The sequence below is a fragment of the Ursus maritimus genome, unplaced genomic scaffold (genome assembly GCF_017311325.1).
Source record: "Ursus maritimus isolate PB19 unplaced genomic scaffold, ASM1731132v1 scaffold_5, whole genome shotgun sequence".
Taxonomy (NCBI): Eukaryota; Metazoa; Chordata; class Mammalia; order Carnivora; family Ursidae; genus Ursus; species Ursus maritimus.
In genome coordinates this window covers 70,891,153-70,913,015 of record NW_024426663.1, presented here as the reverse complement: position 1 = coordinate 70,913,015, position 21,863 = coordinate 70,891,153, and the positions used below count along the sequence as shown (strand labels likewise).

Sequence of the window (21,863 nt, the reverse complement as noted above, 5' to 3'; positions counted from 1 at the left end):
TGCAGTCTGTGATTATTAATGAGATTGGGCAACTCTTCAATTCTTCGGCCATATGTGTTTCTTCTTCTTTCGAATCCCTTTTCACGTCCTTTGCCCACTTTCCCCCATTGGGTTATTTGCCCTTTTCTTATTCATTTGCTGGAATTCTAATTTGTATCATTGACATTAATTCTTGAGTTTAATGTTTGCAAATTTTTTTTTCCTAATGTATATCCAATGTTTTACTTTCTTGATATGTCATTTGATAAAAATTCTTATTTTAAGATAATCCTGTAAAAGATATGGATTCTTTTTTATGAAAGAATGATTTGTCCAGATCACTGGGTAAAATTGCTTCTCACTTGGCTATTAGAGTGTTATGAAGGACCAGTGTCTTTCTCTCCAACGTTCACTTTCATTCTGATGTCTCCAGAAATGGGTACAAATTAACCATAAATCTCAAATGTTATTGCTAAGTGAGCTGAATTGAAGCCCGACTTTCCTGGTATCTCCGATCCATTGCTTAGTCCTGTCCAAGAAAAAGAGAACTTTTACGCTGTGTTAAGACTCGCATCAAAAGAGGCAGAGCTCCAGCATACGTGCTTAATAGGCATTGGTGGGCGGAATAATTGCACTGCTTTTATTGTCGCTCTCAGCCAGGTCTATAGATGGTTTGCAAAGGCAGCGAAGTCCATGTGGGCTACAAATAGCTAGTATGAATTTTATGCCTGGCGTACAAATGCAGGGCTCGATCAGCTGCCTCCAGTTCCATTCCTATTTCTGTGCGCTGCATTCAGCACCAAGAGAAGGCACTGTGGAGCAGCTGACTGCTGAGAATCACGTGGCTTGTGCACTGTGTGCTTTCTACTCCAGCCCACTTCGCGGACTCATCTGGGCTCTGAACGTGCTAATTATAATAACTCTGACAATGGTTTTTCATTTCAGAGACCTAGATTTTGGTTTTACCCTTAGAAGTTTGGAGGAATTTACCAAAGAACAAAAAGAATGGATAGTCTTAGTATACGGTGAACAGTGCAGAAAGGTAATGAAATTATTGTGGATCCTGTCTAAAGAAGGAATTAAAATAGGTCGTACCTTATACATTTGCCTTCTGGAATGGCCTTATGTGTAATTTGAGAAGACTATCTTGGTTTAAAAATATGCCTTGGATTTATTATTAGAGCAGGAATTTTGGGAAGAGTGAAAGAAAAGGAAAATAAAGTAGAACTGGCAAATTAAATTGGAGGCAGAGAGAAGAAACATGTTCTTAGGAGAATGACTGAAATATTAGAGGTCTGACTGACTAGATATGACAAATTAAAGAAAATAAGTACCCACTCAATTAAAGAGGGATTTTTTCTTCAGTTGTTCTAGGATAGGAGAGGGTGACTGGGGCCTAAAGAAGTGTATCAGGATCACAGGGAGTAAATTGAAATTGTTATGCTGAGCGACCCCAGATTTAACAAAATCTTGGAAAATGTCCTCTTAAAGTTGTAAACAGGGAGTCTTTAATGAGGACTAACCATATGGGTACAGAATACTTGGACAGAATTGAAAGGGAATGAAGGAAAAAATCAGCCTTAAAAAAAAAGAAAAAGAAGTACTTAACTTTCAGTGAGAGTAGAGATATGGCCTCTCTCGCATGTGAGGGACATAATGCCCACTGAAAGGAGAAGACAGCGGTAGGTCTACGCCAGCATGGGTTCGACGCTTTATGACAGGGCAATGCTTGGGGTGACTTCACTTGGGAGGTGAAGGTCAACAAAGTTTGTTCTAACAGCCGATGTTTTTGGCAGCACCAGAATTCACTGTGACAGTATGTCTCTCATGATAGGGTCCCTTATAAGACAAGACCTGGAGAAAATCGTGTCAGAAAAGCAGGTGATGGGGCTTATAAATGAAAAGATACGAAAAGCAAAGCCGATACTGAGATCTTCTGAATAGCCAGCCATACGTGTGGTAGAGAAGGAAAGGAATCAATTTAAGAACGACGTTGAACAATTTTGAGCTTTCTTAGAGTAGCAGAACAGCAGATAAAAATACAATGTCAGAGCCTTCTTCCTTGTTGCAGAAAAATGTGTAGGAAAAAGAAGTGTTGCTGCAAGTTTCGAACATTCAAAAGCTAATGAAAGGCAGAGTCTGCAGGGGATGATTCTTCAGTAGAAACCAAGTTGGGGGTAATAGGAAAACCTGCCGTCACAGGCTAAGTCTCATAAGCAGAGGACATTCCAGAGCAAGTGACATGAGTCATAGGGGAGCAGTTCTGCCTCCTGGACAGGTCTCATCCCTAAATGTAGTGCTGGGGGGGGCTGTGGAGACAGGAAATAGAGCCTCAGAAAGCAAAGGAGATGAAAAAGCTTTTAATATGGTGAACAGGATTGAAAGAACTTCACTGAGACCTGGTGACTGGGTCTGTGACCCCTGCAAGTTTCAAAACTTTGCCAGAAGTTTCTCTGATTGAGGATAGAGAATGCAAAAGTAGATTCTCTCCCTCTTCTCCATGCTGTGGCAGACTTCACAGTTCACTGGGTTTGGACCATGGACAAGTAAGTGATAACTAGGAGTTTGGTGGACTAGAAATTAAGTTTTTCTGCAGTCACTCTCCTTTCCTCACCTAGCACTGAGCCTTTTTTACAGTCTTTGGGAGCACGATGTGATGGTTTCTGGGGGACATTTTAAATTTTTTCCTGGGGTAATCACTTTGGAGCTAGGACTAAGCTGTTTTTTCACTGTGACTCCAAAACTTTTATATGTCCTGTTAACTTTTTATACTTTCTCAGTGGCGGGGCCATAGGCAGAAGAATTTAACTCCTGATATCTTAAAAGGACCATACTCATTACCATGGAACACAACTCAGACGACCGCCCAACTAGTTAGGACTTTCCTGAAAAATACAGGAAGCTCTTAAGAAAAGTAGATTCTTTATTATTATTATTATTTGAAGTTTTATGTATTTGAGAGAGAGAGCAAGAGAGAGCACACAGGAGCAGGGGAAGGGGCAGAGAGAGAAAGAGAATCTCAAGTAGACTCTCTGCTGAGCACGGAGCCCAGCCCAATGCAGAGCTTGATCTCATGACCCTGAGATCATGATCTGAGCTGAAATCAGGAGTCAGACACTTAATCAACTAAGCCACCCCGGCACCTCTATTAATGATGATGATGATGATGAGATTTTAAAAGCCAGGATGACAATGTTGGGAGCTTAATTTCTTGGTGAGAACCTCATAATGGAGAGTACTTATGTTCAAATTTGGGTCATTTTTATGTTATTGCTGCTGTATTATTAGAGAATAGTTATGTTTCTGTTTGATTTCCATGTGTAACTTCTAGTGAGCTCTTATGGACCCAAATCAGAATGGGAAACAAAATAAGGAGTAAATTTTTAGCCTAAGGTACAGCAGTACTGTGGAGTGTTTATTTAATGCAGTATTCTTACCCAATTCATATTTTTTATGGGGACAAAGCTAAATTGGCCACAGTTGAGCAGTAGTTGGTAGTTGGAGAAGAGCCTCAGGAACCGGGAGAAGAGTCACCTGAAGCTCGTCTCTTTCCCAGAGGGGTGCAGTAAACTCTCTTGTTTCCTTGAGATCTGCGGTCTTGGACAAGGTCATGCTCAAATGAAGGTGAAGGTATTAGGAGACCCATTTGGCCACTCACTGAAGTCATGTTCTTCAATTCAGTACTATCAGTAATAAAGGTAAATTTTTATATTCCTTTCCCTGACTCCCCCGTCTGTGTTTCAACTCAGGGAGAATGCAGAATGAGATTATCATCCTAAAATCCCAACAGATACAGAGGAATACCAACCCATGCAGGAGGATCAGTAGATGTGATAGTAGTTCAGTGAGGAGGGAATGCCTTTCACTGGGCTTCAGTCATTCAGCAAGAAGAAAATTTGGGTTGTCAAAGGCAAAATAAAAATGGTGACTGGTGACATCACCTGTCTTTTCTGATGCAGGAGAGCATCTCAAAGGCCTATAAGGGCCAGGTAAGTGAAATGAAAGCGTAACAGATCATGTGTTCATTGTGAGGATGGTGGAGATAGTTGGGGGATTGGGGGATTTTGTGAACTGGAGAACACAAGGCCCCCCCCTTTGACTCCCCCCACCAGAAAGTGGAAGTTGTTAAACATACCAGCAGGCTGTAGCTATGGAGGAATTATCAGATCTTATTTTGAAGAGAAAGCAGAAGCACGTATTTCTACAGAAAATTTCTCAGTTTTTAACTGTTGCCTTAAATTGAGGGGGGAGAAAACTTTCTCTCTTAGTTAAAACAGGTCTATAGACTGGTTGTGGTTTGTGCACTTTGTAACGGAACAAATATTTTTTCTCAGCACGTTGGGGACCTGCACCCCCAATGCACTTAGATATAAGTTTTTCTTTCTTTCTTTTTTTTTAAATCAGGAATTTACTTTATCCCAATTGGTTAAGACAGTTTCCTGTCTGTGTGCTGTATTTAAACTTCTGCTCCACCTCTTTTATTACCACTGATTTAAGAATTTATCATGTACTGCCCTAGACCAAATGTAGAGTTTATGACTCCAGTGTTCATGGGACTTGATTAGATCCAAGGAAGCACATATGGTGAGATGTGCCATCTCAACGTTTTGTCAATTATGCCAGTGTACTGGTGCCAGGGAAAGTGATTTCTCCCTCCTAAAGACATATGAGCCAGAAAGAAGTTCTTTGATTTCTTGTTTTATGTGACATTCTGTCTGCAATTAGCAGGCTTCCAGATGTTCATGAATTTTATATTCAACTTATATAGTCATTTATGTTTCCCACCAGAAAGCAGAGTGGTTTATGTTCCAGAAACTCAATCGAGAAACATTTCTTCTAACTTGAACTTGAAACGACTAAATATTTCATGGTGTAACTTCTAATTATAAATGTTCTGTGAGATTAGAGGACTTTTATTTTTATCTGGATAGTTTGAATTTTATCCACACTCATTGAACAAACATTTGAAAATATTTCCTTCAGTTTGGAGCTGCTTGGATCTTTCTTTCTTTCTTTCTTTTTTTTTTTCATTGATAGGATTCTTCTGCTTGCCTCCTAAAACTCTATTTGAAACTTCTCATCTCATTTCAAAAATCACATTTGCTCTGTGTTATAATTATATATTCTACTTCTCATGGGCTGTGAGATTTTTGAGGGCCTCTGCAACACTTAACGTAGTGTTAGTACTAAATCATTCTCTCTTGAGATTCAGAGAACAGTTATCTATAGATCAGTTGTTTTAACTGATTCTCCTTTTTAAGGACCACACACTATCACCATGATCCAGGATTAAAACATGGAGGTGTCTCTTACGTTACCTCTAAAACTGAAACCTGAATTGCCTCTCTTGTTCTAAGCAGGTATCAATTTAGCAATGGAGTCAGGTAGGATTAAGGTAGGAAAGCAGCCAGTTTACCACAGTCCTTTGAAACAAAGGAAGTTTCTTCTAAAATTAGTTTTTGTTTACATGTGCAGCAGTTCTAGGATACCAAAAATCAAACATTCTTTGTATATAACTTTGTTAAGGTTCAGATGCATAAAGCTATAACTTTGGGAGGTATCACTTGATTTTTTTTTTTTTTGAATGTGATTTTACAATATCCTTTACAAAGAGCACTAACCTTCAAGGGATGAAGAACGATCTTCTGACACAGGCTGTTTCTTTTGAAGAGAGTAATGAGCAAATTTTTCCTCTTATCAAGTAAAAGCTACCTTTTCCCGCTTTAGTTCATTAGTGCTAGTTCTTCACTTTAGAATAGCGTATGATAAATTTAATTCTTCCTCCACATATACTTTCAGTATCCTTCCTTGGTCTTTCTCTTCTTCCTCCTCTCCGTCTTCCCCCACCCTCCTCCTTTTCTCCCCCTGTCCTTCATTTTTCTTCTTCTAAAATGGCTTTATTGAGGTATCATTTGCATACCATGAAATTCTTCCATATTCAGTGTACATTATAGTAATTTGGGGTATGTTCATTGGAGTTGGTAATCATCATCACAGTCCAGTTTTAGAATATTTGCATCACCCCTAAAAGTTTCTGTGCTTGTTTGTAGTCAGTCCCCAGCCCTGGGACGATCACTGATGTGCTTTCTCTGTATATAGATTTGCCTTTTAAGGGGTTTCATATAAATGGGTACCATATAATATGAAGTCTTCTGTGTCTGGCTGCTTTCAATTAGCATAATGGTTTTGAGATTCATTCATGTTGTAGAATGTATCCATAGTTTCTTTTTAAGGCTGAATTGTATTCTATTGTACAGCTGTTTCACATTCCTTTTATCTGTTCACTCATTGATGGGCATTTGGATTGTTTCCAGTGTTATTTTGAATAATACTTCTATGAATATTCATGTTCAAGTCTTCCTGTAGACATATGTTTTCATTTCTCTTGAGTAGATACTTAGGAGTGGGATTACTGCATTGTATCCTAAGTATGTGATTAACTTTTCAAGAATCTGACAAGTGTTACCATTTTGTGGTGTTCCATTTTGTATCCAACCAGAGTGTTACGAGTGTCACAATTGTCTCCATATCTTTGCCAATGCTTAGCATTGTCAGTCTTTTTTATTATAACCTTCTTATTGTGTTTTCAGTTTGCACTTCTCTAATGACTAATGATGTTGAATGTCTTTTCATGTATTTAATAGTCATTTATACATCTTCTTGGGATAAATGTCTAGTCATTTATATATCTTCTTTGGTGAAATGTATTGCCCACTTTTAAATTGTGTTGTCTTCTTAAAATTTAGTTGGTAAGGGTTCTTTATATATCCTGGATACGAGTTCTTTGTTAGATATGTGATGTGCAAATATTTTCTTCCAGTCTGCTATGTTAATTTCAGTTTCCTAGTGTTGTCTTTGAAGAGTGTGTATATTTTTGATGAGATTAAATTTGTGATTTAATAGTGATTTTTGTAGTAAGTTTTGAAATTGGGTAATGTAAATCTTCTAACTTTGCGCTTTAAAAATTGTTTTGGCTAGGGGGCGCCTGGGTGGCTTGGTTGATTGGATATCTGCCTTTGGCTCAGGTCATAATCCCGGGACCTTGGGATTGAACGTTGCATCCATTGATTGAGCAAGGAGCCTGCTTCTCCCTCTGCCACTCCCCCTGCTTGTGGTCTCTTTCTCTCTCTATGTTAAATAAATAAAATTTAAAAAATAAAATAAAACAGGAGTTTTTTTTAAAAAAGATTTATTAAGAAAATTGTTTTGGCTATTTTAAGTTCTTTGCATTTTCATATAAATTTTAGGGTCAGCTTATACATCTCTGCAAAGAAGTCTCCTGGGAATTTGATAGAGTTAACATTGAATCTATAGATCAATTTGAGGAGAATTGTCATATTAACAATAGTAAGTCTCCTGTAAACATGGAATATCTCTCCATTTATTTAGATTGTCGTTGACTTCTTGCAGTTAAACATGTGGTTTCAGTATACAGGCCCTACGTACGTTTCCCTTGTTGAATATATTCCTCAGTATTTTATTCCTTTTGATGCTATTATGAAGGGAATTATTTTTCAATTTCGGTTTCCATTTGTTTGTTGGTCTTTGGTTGAAATTGATTTGTATGTTTCTAGTTATTTTAGTTGTCAAAGTAGGAGGAGGGAAAAAGCCTGAGCTTGTGTTCTGGGCTTCCTTTACCCGTTAAAAGGTCTTTTAAGGTCTATCATTTTCTCAAGAGCACGGAATATTGATGGGAAGTTGAGTTACTTGTGTTTAGGATATATAAGTATTATATTTGAAAGTTATATTCTTGTTAGGAGGGTCAACAGTCAGTCTGTTAAGCTTGATAAACATCTCCCAGTCTTGAGGAGGGTGATAAACTGGAGAAGTTATCATATGGGATACTCATTCATCAAAAGGCTGTGAACCCTGAGGGTCCTGTATACAAGGCCATCATTCAAGAACCCAGAGAGTGATGAAAATTTGCTATCGTTCAGTGGTTGTTGAGATGTTACTGTGACCCTGTGCGAGCAAGCAGTCTTTTTGTGGCACTCCATGACCTGCCTGCTTCCTGTGGCCCTGTCATTCCCCCAGGAAGCAAGAATATTCTGTGCATCATGCACTTCCTCCTTCCCTTCATCAGCTGTAGTAGGTCTTGCCCTTAAGTGACCACATAGTTAACTCTCTCCTCAAATTTGTTATTAATTACTTATTAAGTTGGGATTACTTGTTTTTCTACTAGAGTTCCTAAATTACGTAATTAAAAAGGGAAAACAATAAGAATCTTTTGTTCCTCGACCTCCTCTGTTGAATCTGGAAGAATCTTTGCGTATTATTAAAAATAAAACAGCAAAAGCCTGGTATAATGGTTTAATAAAGTCTGGTTCAGTTGCTACCTACCTATCCATCCATCTGTCTGTCTGTCTACATTAAGACGTCTGTAAAGTATTCTGGAGGTGGTGAGGAATATTTTGGCTATTCAGCAAGTTATCGAGGAGTTAAAGCTACTTCTAGCTGCTCTTCCACCATCTTCAGTATATGGCTCTGTCTGTATGGTTGCAATGTCCTCAGGCATAGCGCCCATTTTCCTGGTTGGAAGAATAGGAGCTCTAGGGGCCAAAGGAAATGTGCTGAGCCTGCCTCCTTCATCAAGCTTTCCTGGTGAAACTTCTCAGATGTCAGCTTCGTGTCACTTGGCCAATCCTGGCTGCCTGGGAGTGTGGAAAGTTGAATAGTTAAAGCTGAGCATGTTCTCAGCCAGGAAAAAAACTGTGCTTCTATGGTATGTGTGGTAGATCTTACCAGCGATTACCACATCTGATTCTTCTGCCCTTCTGGGTACGGTGAAGCCTGTACTCCTCAGCCTCCTTGCCATATGATCAGTCTGGCCCGTGAAATGTAAAAAAAAGTGACATAGGTCACTTGTAAACGAGAAAGTAAAAAATTCATTTAAGGGGTACCTGGCTGGCTCAATCAGTAGAGTGTGTGACTCTTGATCCTGGAGTCACCTTGGGCCTGGCGCTTGCTTAAAAAAAGAAAAAAATCATTTAAGTTTCTTCCGTTTTACCTTACCTGCCAAGGTCATGCAGAGAGTGTGTTCCAGACAGCACACCTACAAGAGTGTGGAGCCTTGATCAGCCTGGTCCCCTTTGCCAGTCCACGTGCTACATCTGGTACGAACAAGAAAGGAACTTTTGTTAAACTGCGATTTGTGGTCTGTTACTGCAACATAGCCTAGTCTGTTCTAATTGACGTACTCAAGAAAAGGGGCTAATATATATTGGCCCCGCAACTAGCTGGATCCGTCACACTCTTCCTCTGAGCCTGTTTCTACTGAATCCTCACAGCTGTGGTGGTCATCACTTTCCTTTCTAACTATTCTTATTATATTATTGCCAAATTTTAAATATATACAAACAGAGAATGATATAATAACTCAATGTATCCATCAATCTATGACCAATCCTGTTTATTTTTACTCTTATCCTCTTCTCCCCACCCAGATTATATTTAATCAAATCCCAGTCATTATATAATTTCATGTATAAATGTTTAAGAATATGTCTCTTTAAGATAAATATTTTTAATTTAACAATACTATTTTCACAGCTAAGAAATTAATGATAATTCCTTAATATTATCAAATGGTGTTCACATTTCACCTATTGTCCTATAAGGGATTTTTAAAAAAATTTGTTCAAATAGGGATCCACATAAAGTTTATAACTGTGACTGCATGATCCATCTTTGAATTCTCTGTTAATCTAGAGATTAATCTAGATGTTTTCCCCTCTACTTCTGAACACCCTGTCTTTTTTCTTTTTTTTTTTTTTTTTTGGTGTTTCCTACAGTTTGGATGTTGCCATGTGTCCCCATGGTGTCTGTTAAATGTATTCATTTCTCTGTCCATTGCATTTCCTGCCTATTGCTAAATCTAGAGACTTGATCAGATTGAAATTAATTAATTAATTGGAAGGAGCATTTCATAGATATACTTTTATCAGCAGGCACATAGTATCTGCTTGTCCCTACCCCCTACCCCTTTTTAAATGATTAAACAGCCTAGAAATGGCTTCTGTTCTTGACAGTGGGGATACATGAAGCTTTTGGTAAGATTCTGATTATATTGGCAGGGCCGTCCTCTCAATTTTAGCACAATTGAATGCTCTCTCTCTCTTTTATCAACTTTTTTTAAAAGATTTTATTTATTTATTCGACAGAGATAGAGACAGCCAGCGAGAGAGGGAACACAAGCAGAGGGAGTGGTAGAGGAAGAAGCAGGCTCATAGCAAAGGAGCCTGATGTGGGGCTCGATCCCATAACGCCGGGATCACGCCCTGAGCCGAAGGCAGATGCTTAAGCGCTGTGCCACCCAGGCGCCCCTTTTATCAACTTTTTTGGAGTATAATTTACATAGATAAAAATTATACATTTTAATTGAACAGTTTGATGAGTTTTGACAAACGTATACATTCATGTAACCATCCCCACAATTGAGGTATAGAACGATTTTATCATCCCCAAGTCCCTTGTCCTCTTCCTGGGCAATTTCTTCTTCCTGACTCTGTGCAACCAGTGATCTACTTTCTGTCACTATATATTACAATTTCATATAGACCGTCCAGAGTTTCATAAAAATGGAATTATGTGGTATGTACTCTTTTGTGATTTCCTTTTTTTGGTTAGAATAATGTCTGTAAGTTTCATCCATGCTGTTGGGTATATAAGCAATTTGTTCCTTCTTATACTTAAATAGAACTCTCTTGTTTGGCCATGCCAAAATTGTGTATCCATTCACCAGTCGATGAACATGTGGATTGTTGCAGGGTTTTGACTATGAAAAAATTGCTATAAAAATTCCTCTACAATTCTCTGAATGGATGTATGTTTTCATCCTATAGTGTAAATCCTAGAAGTGAGATAGCTGGGTTATAGTATTGGCATATACTCAAATATGAAAATGCCAAACAGTTTTCTAAAATTATAGTTGAGAAGTGTTATATTTCCATCAGAAAAGTATGATAGTTCCATTGCTTCACATTTTTTCTAACATTTGGTATGTCAGTCCTTTCAATTTAGCCATCTAATGGGTATATAATGGTATCTTATTTTGATTTTAATTTTTATTTCCTTGATGACTAATGATATTGACCATTTTTTCCAAGTGCTTATAGGTTTAATATCTATATATATATCTATATATATATATCTTTATTTATTTCTAACTCCCTACCTACCAACCAATCATCATCTCTTTACTTGTACTGAGGGACAGAGAACGATGGCTGGACCCACCTGGGAAGGTTTTCCTGGATGCCCCAGATGTTTCCCAAGTGCTCTGCCCTCTAGATGATGGAATGTGCAGGAGCTCTGGGAATTATTTATCTTACAAGTCTTTGTTTTTTTTTTTTTATTAATATTTTTTTATTATATTATGTTAGTCACCATACAGTACATCCCTGGTTTTTGATGTAAAGTTCGATGATTCATTAGTTGTGTGTAACACCCAGTGCACCATGCAATACGTGCTCTCCTTACTACCCATCACCGGGCTAGCCCATTCCCCCACCCCCCTCCCCTCTGAAGCCCTCAGTTTGTTTCCCAGAGTCCACAGTCTCTCATGGTTCATTACCTGCCTCATGAAATTTAATCCTACACTTCTCCACATGTACCACTTAGCCCGCAGCAGCTCTCCCTGGGTCATGTGGGGCCCGAGCTGCTCTCCACCAGCTTGCTCCCAACACCGTGTCTGCCACTGTCCAGCGGGAGTTTGAGCAGTTGGATGCTCAGAATCTCTGTACTTGGAAATTTGCAGTGAGTCCCATGGCTGTCCTCATAGAATGGCCAAGGTTCCACTAAACGGAAATTGAAACAGATACAGAGATCTAAACCCCTACGATCACAGTCATGTTAAACTGCAGAATGCTGAAAATGATTGTATTAATGCCAATTTAAGTTGCCATAGAAGAGGCACAGAAGAGTTACATCTTAACACAGGGGCCACTTCCTAGGACACATTGCCATTCCTACGTGGTTTGGCAGCAAAAGACCCAAGCAGTTGTCATGTTAAACTGAGTTTGGAGAAGGACTCTGTTAAATGTACCCAATACTGGCCAACAAAAGACGACCAAAGATGCTGTTTAAAGAAACAGGATTCAGTGTGTAGTTCTTGTTAGAAGATGTGAAGTCCTGTTACACATCTACTGCAATTAGAAAGCATCAAGAAACGGCGGAAAGAACTTTCTAAGGCAGACTTATGTCCAGCTTTTGATCATTCGCCAACCAAAATAATGACTGAAAAATGCAGTGGGGTTGGGATAGGCCTAGAAGCAGAAAACTGGGCAGGCAACAGCGCTACAGAACTATCCTCTAAAATGCAGGGTACTCTGGAGAACAGCGAGAGTGTTCTGTGGCAGCATATTCGAGAGGACAGAAGAGCTAACATGGCCCAGAAGGTGCAGCAGATGAAACAGAGGCCAAAGGAGAGTGAACAAGAAAGGAAAAGTTTTCCCAATTTTAAAAAGAAAGACAAGCAAAGAAACGAAAATTTTCCCTTAAAAACATCTTCTAAGGAAGATTCCCCTTATCGGCACAGTGAGGCCGAGATCGACAGACACCTAAATATCCAGGACTTGAGAATATTCTGCAGCTCTATACATTTTGAACCACTAAGGTGCCAGACAGGAGGCCCACCCCAGAAACTGAAGTGGGGCCTGATAAACCTGTAGATTGCTTCACATTAGTCTCTGTACAGATTAAACTTTACATCCAGGGCACGGAGAACACCACCAGCAGACTTTGCAGAAGCTTCTCACCTGATGTACTGTGAAGTGTTTACTGCGTGTATGAGCCATAGAAAGATGTAAAAGATAAATTAGGAGAGAGTACTTTGTATTGTACTGCCATTCTGACTGTGTTTTTATACTTTTTGGCAGCATTGAATATTTTTATTAAATAGAAAAAACTCCCCCTCAAATCAGCCCTCAGCTCATATTCAAGGAATTTATGCAAATTTCTAGATGACTTCTCCTGCTTTTGCATTTTTTCTTCTTATTCCTCCTCCTCAACCACTCCCTCCATCTCCCCTCCCCCACCTCTCTCCCCCTCTTCCTCTTCCTCCTTCTTTCCTAGTTTCCTTCTCTGCTCCACAACTTCCAGCCACCTTATTCTCCCCAAACTCTGATCTTTGTTTGTTCAGTTTTACAAGCTTTTTTGCTCTGCTTAGGATCTCTTTTATGATCCAGAAAATTCTACCAGGCAATTGTCTTGTATATTTTGCCCAGTTCTTAGTTGTTTGTGGTATGAAGTTAAGTATGTTTCTTGTTACTCCAAATGGCCAATAGAGAAAATCCTATGACTCCTTTTTAATGTATCCTTCAGCTTTTTATACTCAGCTGAACCCTCAAAGGTTTACAGAATTTACTTGCTCAAAAATTTTTCCTTCTCCTTCACCTATAGTAAGTGTTCCTAATCTTCATTTTTCTCCTTTTGGCTTTACCCAATCTTTTCTCCCCTTATTTTTGCAGAATTCTGGAATCTTTCTTCTCTGAAGAAATAAACAGAATCCAGCATGAACTCCTTCAATTTTATTCCACCATCCCTGTATGTCTGTTAAGACATCCTGTTTCCTATTTTAAAGTGTGGTGACCTCATATGACCAATATTCATGAAATTTTATTTTTTTTTTAACTTTTTGACTGTATTCCCAGAATCACATTTTCCTTGCTCTACCCTTCCATTTTCTCAGTTCCCTTGTGTTCCAACATTTCTTCCAACTATTGCCATGTTTTTCTCCTGGCATTTAAAATTAATGCAATAATCTCCTCTTAGATTGTCACCTGGCTGTTGATGGCCAGTTTTCGTCTTTGAGCCAGCACATGTATGAACAATCCACAGGGTAACAGTTACCATGGCTAGATCCAACCATTGAGTCTCTTTTCTTATACATTTTTCCCACTTACTCCTTCTAATATTTCCAGGAATGATTTAGGTTAGGGCTACTCACTCGCAGCCTTATTGGCATGTTGGGCCGGGTGATTGAGGGGCTGTTCTGCGTTTTGTAGGATGTTTAGCTGCACCGGTGACCTCTGCCCACAGGATACCAGGAACAGGTGACTCCCATCCCTCAGTTGTGACAGAATGTCTCCAGACATTGTCACATGTATCCTGGAGAGCAAAGTCACCCTTGGTTAAAAACCACTGACTTAGAACAACTTTCCCTGACTCTTTCAGAGAAGAAGTTAGACTCTGTTTTCCCCGTGTTAAAATGAAGATAAGGAAATATATTTTCCAGGACTATTTTTGGGAATCAAGGTGATACATGGAAACTTTTAGCATGATGTCTGCTCAGAAAATGTTTGCAGTTATCATAATTATTGGCCTGTCAGTACACTGCTCTCCTCTTCTTACACCTCAGGTATTATTTTATCTATTTTGTGTATAGCTATAATGTGTCTTATTAATTGTAATATTCCTTATCATTATCAGTTTAATTTAATTTATTATAGCATATGCATTTTATTTTGCATTTCTTAGACTAACTTCCCTTTTTCTTGTCTCCTTTAACTAAAAAATGTTGATCTTTGATACCATATCCTCTTGAGACTATTGTCCTTTCTTCTTCCCTTTACATTAAATTAATTTAAAAAAAAGGTGAGTCTCCATTTATTGTCATAAATCTTGTTTATATCCTTCCGTCTGGCTTCTGTCCCAGTCACTTTACTGAAATTGCTCAGGCAAACATCAGCAGTATATTTTTATTTAAAAAATTTTCTCATCAAAGTTAAACATGCACACAGTTTAAATAGATTGTTTTCTCAAGGCTTATAAGGAAAAACAGAAAACAGACAATAAGAACAGTTATCCCTTCCTCCTTTACACCCCAATCTATATCTCACTTCCTTGAGTCAAGCATTTTTTATTATCTTAGATGATTCTTTAGGTGTTTATATTCGTGTTTCTGGAAAACATTCTGTGATGGTTAATTTTATGTGTCAGCTTGACTGAGACGAGGGGTTTTGGTGAAACATTTCTGGTGCGTCTGTAGGATGTTTCTGGAAGGGATTAGTATTTGAATCTGTAAATAAGAAGAGAATCAAAGATGTAAACTTAGGAGGAGCCAACATTTCACAGGGTGGACCGAGGACAAAGAACCTGCAAAGACTGAGGATAAGGAAATTGAAAAGTAGGGGAATGACGGGTCTGAGGCACACAGGAAGCCAGGAAGGGAAAGGGAAATGCAAGAGTCACTTGGCAGAGGACTGATAAGAGCCATTTTGACTTGCCAGTTAGGAGGTCATCGGTGGTTGAAGCATCAGTGGTTTCACAATGGGTTTTGCCAGTGTTCTACCTCTGATGCTTACTGTGTATTTGATGATTCTTCACATATTATCTAAAACAATTCTGTGACAGTGTCTCTAAGTTCTTGCCATATCTTGGGAGTGGGGGATCTGGTTTAGTGACCTGAACTATGTGCTGTTTTAATGAAGATAGCAAGAGCTCCTTTTGTACAAAGTATTAAGTTTCAGGGCAGTGAGTTTGTGGAAGATCTGTGTTGTCCTTCTGGATGGGTTTGATCTCTTGCAGCAGCCACGAGTGCGATAAACAAACAAGGCAAAGTTGCCACAGTGGTAGGAATGCAAACCCATTAGGATGACTTCCAGCACAGCAGGCCCTGACAATAGGACGGCAAGGCATGGTGGATTGAAAAACCCAAAGGTTGTTTACATCGGTTGTGAGCTCACCTGCACTGAAGCTACAGATAGGTACCATGCCTAAGAAGTTCTCAAGGTCAGGGGCACCTGGGTGGCTCAGTCGTTAAGCGTCTGCCTTTGGCTCAGGGCGTGACCCTGGTGTTCTGGGATCGAGCCCCATGTCAGGCCCCTCCGGTGGGAGCCTGCTTCTTTCTCTCCCACTCCCCTGCTGTGTTCCCTCTCTCGCTGGCTGTCTCTCTCTCTGTCAAATAAATAAAATCTTAAAAAAAAAAGTTCTCAAGGTCAGAACAACTTCTTTTTATCAGTAACTAATACTTTCAAGTATCTGTTCTGTCACCCCGCCGTATAAACTCCTCCCTATTTATCCTTCTTTCTTCCGGTGATAAGAATATCAAAATTATGTCGTCTCCCTATTATCAGGACTTGGTCTTTAATTAAAATTGAGGCATTTTTGTTGATTCATTCATGCTATTCTTAGTGGATTTGATTTTTTATTATCATGAGACACCAAATATTTCCAAACATGCATTCAGAGTTTTTTTTCCCAATACCTGACATATACTTATGACTTGGCCTAATTACCTCCTCTACTGCCTTACAATAGATTTCCTTCTTGCCACTCATGACTCATACCCAACACTTTCCCTANTCAGTGCATCAACATTCCAGCCTTCAGGCTGGCTGCAGTCACTTCATTGTCTTGTTTGTTCTTCCATTTTCAGTTTTAAGGATTCTTTGATAGAGAGGACACATGAAAAATGAGACTTAAGATGTTCTATGTTCTCTCTGCCATCTGTTAACATTACACCATCTGTTTCAAATACCGATCTAACCCTCATTTTCTGGGCCTTTGAAATGCATAGAGTTTCTTTTTCTCCCTTGCATCCTTTGTGAATATGTTGTCAGAAACTTCCTCCTGCCAGTCTTTCTCCCTTCCTCCTCCCCTCCTTCTCCTTTTCTCTCCCTCTTTCCATTCTTGAGTGGCTCATTCTCTTGAACAACAGTTTAGTATCTAAGACCAAGTGACCATACATATCTTTCATAGGAAATGTTTGAGAAATTTATTTAAAGTCCAGGATACCTGATATTCCCTGCTCAATGTTCATGTCCTAAACCCTGTGTGTGGACAGGTGTGCATGCGTGTGTGCTCGCTGGTGAGGACGCAAGGTAGGAGATGGGATGGTAGAAAGGCAGAAACCTGAAGATCTCTGGTTTGTGTTCTAAGTCATCCGTCTTGACTAAAGGCCTCACAGTCAGTCTGATTGCTGGAAATAGAAATTCTCACGTCATTTAGGACGTTTCCAATTTCTCATTCTTTCCATTCACTTAGTCCCAAACTGCTATTACTTTAATCCTGGGATAGCTCTCAAGACTGATCTCTGCTTTTGACTCTGCTGGTACCCACTCCCTTGGTTCAGGTTCTCCAAACCTGGGTAGTTGCATGTCTTCAGACCACACAGGCCCATTTTCTCCAATCCCTCCTTCCCATGCTGCCTGGTCACCTGTCTTCCCATATCCTCATTAGCCTCCTGACCGCTCCTGTCACTGCTACTTCAACATCTGCCTAGGTGATCTAACCAGCCCCAGGCCTCCCATTTCCGTAACCTCCTGAACTTTAAATTTTCCCTCTATCTTTTTCAGCCACCTGCTCCCATAGTCATCACCAGTCCCCTCCTGTCTCCCTAATCTTGATTTCAAACATTTCAGTCTTATGTCACTTCCTGTCCTTTTAGTTTCCTTATTACAGTATTTCTATTCCAGCAATTCCCCAACCTTTATGAGGCTTTCAGTACATTGACCTTATCTCTTCTTCACTAGCCTTAATTTCCTAATGTTCCTTTTTTTTTTTTTTTCTCACAGAATTAGTCTGTTCAAAGATAGTTTTCTGGTTCCATAATTGGAGACAGAAGCTGATTTATTTCGCTAAATGAGTGGATCTTTACCTTGTATTTCAGATTCACAGGTTGTAAGGTTTAAACAAGCTTTATTATTCCTGTTTATCCTTTTGAATCCTGGGAATGAAAAGAAATGATTTTAAGACAAGGAAAGAAGCTAGAGATTACAGTTCACTAAATCTCCAGGCAGGATTTGGACCATGTGACCAGAGAGAAGATGAATGGTTATTTGAAAAATTTATAGGCAGCAGGTACAATAATAGCAACATGAGCCCAATGTATACTCTCTAGCTTAAATCTAGGAAGGTCATTCCTGTAAACGTCCCTCCCATGAGGCCAGCTGGTTTCTGACTGTTATTGAGTAAATCCAGACAAGTAGGGGTTATAGACTCCCCTTGGTGACTTTACCAAAGCAGAGGTGTAGACAAATTTAACCTACCAAATTTTTTTCAACTTCCAGCTAAAAGCAAGTAAAATATTTACATTTAAAATGTAGCTGTGACTCTTAACTTCCAACAACTTTAGCATTATGGGTGTTTGCTTGAGGGACCCTTACCAAGAGAGGCCATCACCTTATATGACTTCTGAGCACTATTTGGCAGAAGTGACCCTCCCTCCTTACGGCCGCACTTGCTTTTCTAGGCTTCTGTGACATCATACTCACTTAGTTTCTTCCCCATTTTAATAGCCTCTTCTTTTAGTCATCTTTTCCAATTCACTCTTCTCTACCAGACCATTAAATATTACCACATCCCTTGAAACTGTCCTTGTCTTTCTTTTTTCACTATCTAATAGTCTCCCAAGTGATCACTTCCGTATTCATAGCTTTAAATATTATCTATAGGTTAAGGCCATATCACCGATTCTTAGAAAACTCAGTAGAATAAAGCCTTTGTGACATTGGGTGAGTCAGAGCTTTTTAAAGCAGGAGTCAAAAACCATAAGCTACAAAAGAAAATATTTATAAATTGGGATTTATCAAAATAAAAAGAAACCAATTTTCCTCTGTAACATAAAATGTTACAAAAATGAAAAATAGATGGAGAAAATATTCGCAGAGCATATATCTGATGAAAGACCTTTAATAAGTATATGTAAAAACCTTTGCCAACTCAAAATAGAAAACAAAAATTCAATTAAAATGAAGGTTTGAATAAACATTTGACCAAAGAGATATGGATGGCAAAAATACATATGAAGGTTTTCAACATAATTATTCAATATCATTTCAACAGATTCAAAATCATTTTGCATAAGGGGAATCCAAATTAAAACCACAAGCACTGTTAACTATAGAGAACAAACTGATGGTTACCAGAGGGGAGTGGGTAGGGATTGGGTGAAATAGGTGATGGGGGTCAAGAGGACACTTAACCGTGATTAGCACTGGATGATGTTTGGAATTGTTGATTACTGTATTGTACACCTGAAACTAAGTTAACACTGTATGTTAACTCAAATGGAATTAAAATAAAAAGCTTAATAAAAATTTGTGATAATAATACATGTTACAAAAAATTAAAGACTAATTGAATATAATAAAAAAAAACACAAGGAGAAACACTATATACCTATTAGAATAACAAAAAGAATTGTGATTAGTATGCAGAATAATTAGAACTGTCATTCATTAATGTTGTGAATGTAAAATAAGACCCAGCCACTTTGGAAGATAATTTGGTGATTTCTTATGAAATTAAACATACACATACCATATGATCCAGCAGTTGTTTCTATGTATTTACCCAACATCTATGTCTCTATCTACACAAAATCTACATAAGGCCTACACAAAAATCTCTGTGTTGATGTTTCTAATAGTTTCCTCATAATTACACAAACAGCCCACATATCATTCAGCTGATGAATACCTACACAAAATTTAGGTATATCTGTACAATTGAATACAAACCAAAAAAAAGGAATAAGCCATTTAATGATACATGTTTAACAATATTGGTGAATCGTGAATGTATTTTGCTAAGTGAAGAAAGCCAAATCAAAAGGCTACATGGTGTATGACCCCATTTATATGACGTTCTGGAGAAGACAGAAGTATAGATAGGAAGCAGATGCATGGCTGCCAGACCTGCATTCCTGTCCATTGCATTTTTCATCTCAGTTATAGTAGTTTTCATTTCTATTAGTTTGATTTGGGCCTTTTTAAATGTCCATAATTTTCCTACTGTTTGGAAATTTAGAATACAGTTACAGTAAGGGTTTTAATGTCCTCTTCTAACTTTAATATAGGTGTCAGTTCTGAGTCAATTATGATTGATTTTTTTTGTTATCAACAGTACAGATCATGTTTTCTTCCTCCTTTTCATGCCTGGTAATCTTTGAATGGATTTTAGGCATTGTGATTGCATTTTTAAATTTCAGGTCTCGATTTTAAGTTTTGTGAGGGGGAAGCTTTGTTGGATGGCAGAGAAGTGTTTGTGCGGATTGAGGTAAGATCCTTTTGTGTGCTGTACGCGATGCCCTGTGAATCTGGCTGGTATGAGCAGGCACCGTCCCTGGATTCTGTGAGCCCTAGGCAGTGTTACCTCTTACCCTTCCAGATGACTCTTCCTTCAGCCTTGGCCATTTCCTTCTGCATACACACGGATTAATACTCCGCGGCATGCGCAAGGTGATCTTCTGCAGATCTCTGGAGTTCTTTCTCTGTGCAGCTGCGTGCTCCTTAGTATGCTCTTCCATAGACTCTACTGCCTTGGTATCGCTGAACCCCAGCTCTGTCTCCCTAACCTAGAGAACAGACCTGTTTCTTTCTGGGCTGCTTCTCTCTCTGCTGTGGACTGGAACCTCTCTCAGCACAGCAAACCGGTCAGTAAATCACAAGGTTCACCTCATTTATTTCCTATCTCTCAGGGATCACTGCCCTTTGTTGCATGATGTTCATTGTCTTGAAACCCATTGTTTTATATATCTTATCCAGTTTTTTGGTTGATTAAAGTGAGAAAATAAGTCTGGTTCCTGTTACTCCATCTCGGCCAGAAATTGAAGTCTATAGTATTATGTTTTTGATATTGCTGTGGTTCCTTTTTGTGTTTTAATATTCAATGAATTGCACTTTTCCTAAGGCCATTTTTTGTTTGTTTGTTTGTTTTTTCAAGAAATTCCTTGAGAGGGCCAGATGGAGGTCAAGGTGGTATTCCAGTTTTACTGCTGTGCACAATTCAAGATTTCTGTTCCTCTCTGTTGCCAAAGAGCAGGCTGCGTCTGTAGCTTTTATTTTTGATTTTGTATTTTTCTCTTTTCTTTTCTTGTCTTTCTTTCTTTCTCTCTCTCTCCTCTCCTCTCCTCTCCTCTCCTCTCCTCTCCTCTTCTCTTCTCTTCTCTTCTCTTCTCTTCTCTCTTTGCCTGCCTGCTGTACTTTACTGAACCAAACTCAGTTGACGAGAATTTCATTTACTAGCTCATTTTAGCCCAGTTCTTGCACTCCATATATATCAAGAGGTATACTTGGGAAACATCAGTTTGAACCTCTCACTTTTACAAATGCATTTTGATAGCACTTATAGGTATGTTCTCTACCAGGAAAATTTCCCTCTGAAGTGAAATTTAAAGGTTCTTTCCCATCCTCTCCCTTAACCTCAGCTGCTTTAGATAACCCTCATGTGTAGAAACTGGGGATTATTCTGTCTTCATTGGAAATAGTGTTTGCATTAAAAATTCTCCTTAGTGCTTTTGGATGTTTCCTACAAGGAAAAGGTGAGATGCTGATTTATGAAACTTGCTTATTGATGGACTCATCAATTTTCTAGAAAATTAAAAATTGAGGGACTACCTGTCTGGCTCAATCAGTAGAACATGTGACTCTTGGTCTCAGGGTTGTAAGTTCGAGCCCCATGTTGGGTATAGCGATTACTTAAATTTTCTTTTCCATGATAACCTCTCTTTAGTAATTTTTAAACAAAAAGGCTTGTATTTCTGGGGTGCCTGGGTGGCACAGCAGTTAAGCGTCTGCCTTTGGCTCAGGGCGTGATCCCGGCGTTCTGGGATGAAGGCCCACATCAGGCTCCTCCGCTATGAGCCTGCTTCTTCCTCTCCCACTCCCCTTGCTTGTGTTCCCTCTCTCGCTGGCTGTCTCTATCTCTGTCAAATAAATAAATAAAATCTTTAAAAAAAAAAAAAAGCTTGTATTTCTGATGTAAAATTGTCATTGCCCCAAATTACAGCATATATAGAATTCATGTCAAAACTATGACAACTTAAAGCATGAAATAAGCATCATATCATTACTTCATATATAATTCTAAAAAATTATTCCAAATGTACATGCAGATTTACATTAGATATTGACATCCTGATACTATTAAATGAAAAACAGCAA

At 38.8% G+C, this 21,863-nt stretch overlaps 1 pseudogene; it reads left to right on the top strand.

Annotated features, from left to right (window-relative positions):
- Positions 1-718: 718 nt before the first annotated feature.
- On the top strand, positions 719-20,139 carry LOC121100794 (annotated as a pseudogene).
- The last annotated feature ends 1,724 nt before the right edge of the window (positions 20,140-21,863 follow it).